Genomic DNA, 4,865 nt, shown 5'->3' with positions numbered 1-4,865 from the left:
GATTTCCGGGGAGGCCTTAGCAATGGCACAGAGCACTACTTCTATGGGGGTTCCAGAGAAAACTCAAAGGACAGAAATATCAAGGCCGCAAGTGAAGACCTTCCATGCAAAGAAAAGGAGCGCATCTCTTGAGAATCAAAGGCCAGAACCGAGTAAGCGAGGTAGGTCATCTGCTAAGAAGGGTCGTGGAGCGGGTGGTGTGACAATTTGTGGTTATTGTAGAAAATCCAATCACATTGAAGTGAATTGTTGGAGAAAGGGGAGGAGATGTCTGCGCTGTGGGAACGCCAAGCACCAAATTGCTAATTGCCCGGGTTTGTTGCACGAAAAGAAAGGAACTCAGCAACTAACCCAGACCGACCCTGGACCGTCAATTAGAGAAGGGACTGGAATGAAGAGCCTCGTTTCTTTTAAGACCGTGGAAGGTACAGGCTACTGGTTACTTTAGATTTGATAGATTCCGTTCATAGAAATTTCGAGGACGAAATTGTCCTAAGTGGGGAGAATTGTGAGGCGCCAGTTCGTTCTACGTTGATATATTCATTAATTGGGCGGTAACGTTTGGTTTTGGGAGTATTTCGAAAACTCTAAGTAGGGATTAAGATTTAAACCCTAAGTTCCGGTTAAGATTGAAAACCCGTTTTTTCTACATTTTCTTTATTAGAAAATTCCCCAGATAATTTTTATGAGTAAATATAGTTTTTAGATGATTTTTCTAGTATTGGTTAGATTTTGAGAAATTAAGAGTAAATAGTGGACGTGGGACCCACTAGTGCGAAAAGTTCGGAAAAATTCGGCCGATAAGGTTAAGTTTCGGATACTGTTTAAAATTTATCGGGTGTTAAGAGATAAGTAGTGTGTGTGAAGTGATTGATGTGAGAGAGAAAAGAAAGATAAGAATGCATTTATGAAGGTGACAAGTGTCACCTTCTTATTGGATGCCTTTTAAGAATTACTATTCACAATTTTGACTTTTTTGACCAAAGGTTAAATATCCAAAAATTTCACAAAATTCACCATTTTTCTCCTCCTTATGGCCGGCCCTCTCTAAGCAAGAAGAAAGACAAAACTCTTCAACATTCTAGCAAACTTCTAGCTCAAATCAACTAAACCACTTGCTTAACTTGGTTTTCACTCCATAAAATTCTTCCTTCTAGTGCTAGTAAGTTGTTTGGTGAACTTTGTTTGAAGGACTAAGGTGCACAACATCTTCCTCTCTCTTGGTTTTTGGTAAGTGAAGCTTGAAACATCCTACTACACCTAATGATGCTTATGTTGTGCTTATTAGTGATAAGAGTGCTGAAATTTCTGGTTTTTATCTTGGTTTGAATTGATTTGGTGAAGTTTTCCATTTTATGATGATTTTTCTGGTTTAATTGGATTATGATGGTGTGGTTGTTTGTGATCATTGGCAATGGACTATAATGGCTCTAGTGGATGTGAAATGTGGATAAATGCAACCAATTTTGGATTTGGTGTGAAAATTGCAAAGCTAGGGTTCTTAAATCCCCAATTCTGTCCGGTTTTGGATCATAGGGTTAGACGCCGAATTTGACTTTGCTCAAAACATGAAAGTTGTAGGTATTGATGTGATTGAGATGCCTGCAAAATTTCAGGTCATTTGGATTAATGTAGAATGAGTTATGACGAAATTACTGTAGCTGTTCTGCTTTGGACAGAATGCGAAAACTGCGATAGTAATTGGCCATTTTGACTGGTTTTGGTTTGGATTTTGAAGTTGCTGTCTTCTGATTAAATGTAGCAGGATGTCTTAGCTAACATATGCCTATGGAATTTCGGCATTTGGACTTGTATAGACTAAGTTATAGTAATTACAGTTTTGTGTGATTTCCAAACCTATTTTGGTAATTCTGGTATAGTATTTGGCATTTTCGACCTAGTTAAGCTAGGAACTGGATTGAGTGACCTTCTACATTGTTGTAGCCCTGTTTCATAGCTTCGAAACGGTGGGTCTTACACCCCCATCCGATAACCGTAGTGAATTTGGTGCCATTACCGCATATTGAGGTCAAATACGGTTTGTGATTCTGGTACGTTTTTGGAAAGTTTATGGCTGGAACTTTGGCTTCACATTTGACTGAGTTACAAGCTGTTTGGGCTTCCGACCAAAACACCAAACTTATAGCCTTATATGAGAGATTTCTAACGCCCTTGGAATTTCATGAATCGGATTTATAAAACCTGAGATATAGCCAAGCAAACAAGGCCTGCCCGTGAAAATGACCAGAAATCTGTTTTGGTCCTGATGACCAATTTCCGTTCCGAATTTGGATTGCCGACCTTCATGAAAGTTGTTCCATTTGGAATGAACTATCTTACTGCCAATTTTCAGCTCTTTTGACGATGTGTAACATAGAAAACAGTTCGCACTCAAAACTGACCATTTGTGCATTGGCCAGATTTCGTAAGTGATTGTGTTTGGTTCATTTGGGACTGAAGCCTCCAGTTTCAGTTCTGGATGTCTTCATAACAGTTGTTGTTCATCCTTTAAGCTTCGATTTGGCATCTCATCCGCCTTAATCCGATATTCGTAGCTCAACTTATGGGTGAACTAGAAATGAGTATCAAATCTGCCATTTCCGTTTCCGTCTGTCATATTTACGTGCGCGCGTGTTGTTTTGCCGTTTTGCTTGTTTTGGGCATGTTAGTGGCCATTTGTGATAAAATCTTCTATTTCAGACAGCGGTGAGCTAGGCGGAGCCGGTGGGGCCCACTACTAGCGAACGGGCGAAGCGATTTTGCTTTCGTACTACTTTCGGTATTTTGAGTAAGTATTCAGGCCAGTTTGGTGTGTTTTCTTTGCTATGTGTTTGCGATATGTGAAAAGGGCACTTAGGCGAGGGTGTACTTTATCGCACTCGACCTAAACCCTAATTTGAATGTATAATTGTACTTGGCATATGTATATGAACCTTTTGGAACCAAAACCCTTGAGCTTGTGGCTCGGGGCGACTTTCGAATAAAGTTTGTGAAGTTTGCAAAGTTTGTGATTTTGAATAATTTTGTGAAGTTTGTGAGTTTGGGGCGAACTCTTGACCTGGTTGGACTATTCGAGCCGGTTAGGGCTTGGTCGAAGGCAGTCCAACTTAGTCTGAGGTCACCAAGTTTGTAGGTTCATGTTATGAACCAATTTTGTGAATCCGGTTCACCAAGAAAGTGACCAAGTTTGTGACCCGAGCTTGTGACTCAAGCTCAAGTTTGTGATTTCGTTCGCCCGGGCAAGTTTGTGAGGTGACTGGCCAGTGAGGGTGATAAGGTGTCGGTGGGTGTACAAGTGAAGTTCTACGGACTATTATTTGCGGTCGACGGAGTGTCGGCAGGAGATCATGCATGGCACATGAACTGGCTTTGGAGCCACCCGTATCCTTATTATATGATGTTGTTCTTTTCTGCTTTTGCTTTACTCTTATTGTGTAATTCTTGCTACATGAATTTACGCTTTCGCTCTTGTTTACTTACTAAGCATATAGCTTACCCCATTCCTTTTGTTTTCCTTAGCAGGGGCCGACGCGGGGACTTTTGGCTCGTATACTAGTATAGTAAGATTGGCTTGTAATAGTTGAACAGTTAGGATGTTTGTTTTTGTTTTGGTGGTTTGACTCGATACTTTTGGAGAATGTAATTATAACTCTTTTGGGGTTGTATATAGTACTCTTTTGAATTTTCTGGCTTTGATTGTTTTAAGTTTTGAGTCCTGGCGCGAGCTAGGCAGGCGGCCCGCCGATACCCTTGGGTTCGCCCTTGGGAGAAGTGGGGTCGTCACACTAACAATCTCTTCTCTCCTACCCACACTTCACAATCCTTATAAACCATACTAGTAACCAAACGTTGATTCCCCGTAGGTGTACTAACTTCTAGTTCGTATGGTAAACTAGCAGGTCTTATATCGATGCCACACATGAAATCAGGGTTAACAAAGGAATGACTGGCACCAGGATTTATTAAAACTTTGGCAAAGCGGTGGAAAATATGGATCGTACCTTCTATGACCTCCGAGGAATCTGGGACCTGTTGGGGCTCTAAGGAATACACTCGAGCTGGCACCTTAGGTTTGGACCCATCTCCCCTAACTGGTCCAACATTGGTCTTTGGCGCGGTTTGAGCCCCCTTTCCGTCTTGCTTTAAAAGTGGGCAGGTAGCAAGCTGGTGGTCTGCGCTTCCACAACGCAGACATTTGCCCCCTTTCTTCCAGCAACTATCTTCGGAGTGATTCGGCTTTCCGTAATATCCACAAGGCCCACGGGATGCCGAACCGGAACCCTTCTGGAAGTTTCCGCTTTGACCTCTTCCGGCTGAGCCACCCCTGGACTGAGCCCCTCTGCTTGTACCCGACTATCGTCCACCCCCAGCTCCTCATCCGAACTTGGAGGGGGTACCTTTATCCCCTTGTCCAGAGCTGCTTCCAGAAAAACCCCGCTTTTTCGCCTGGAAGTTCCGTACTTGTAATCTGGCACTCTCTCCCCGTTGGGCCTTCTCAACGGCCTCGTTAAAAGCATTGATTTGAGCCACTGCGAGATCCTTCTGAATCTCCACGTTTAGGCCCTGGATAAAACGCCTAATTCGCCGTTGCTCTGTCACGATCAACTCAGGCGCAAATTTGGACAGGCGGGTGAACTGGCTCTCGTATTCCGCCACCGATTGAGCTCCTTGGCGGAGTCGGATGAACTCATCTTCCTTCCTCTCCTGAACCAGAGGAGGTAAGAATTTCGCGTTAAACTCTCTCATAAAATTTACCCAAGTCCTGGGCATTTGTTCCCGTTCCCATTTTTGCCGTATGACATTCCACCAGGAACGGGCCGCCCCTTCCAGCTGGAAAACGGCAAAAGTCACCTGCCTTTCTTCGG

Source organism: Coffea arabica, chromosome 6c (genome assembly GCF_036785885.1).
Source record: "Coffea arabica cultivar ET-39 chromosome 6c, Coffea Arabica ET-39 HiFi, whole genome shotgun sequence".
Classification (NCBI taxonomy): Eukaryota; Viridiplantae; Streptophyta; class Magnoliopsida; order Gentianales; family Rubiaceae; genus Coffea; species Coffea arabica.
This window is presented reverse-complemented; position numbering follows the sequence as displayed.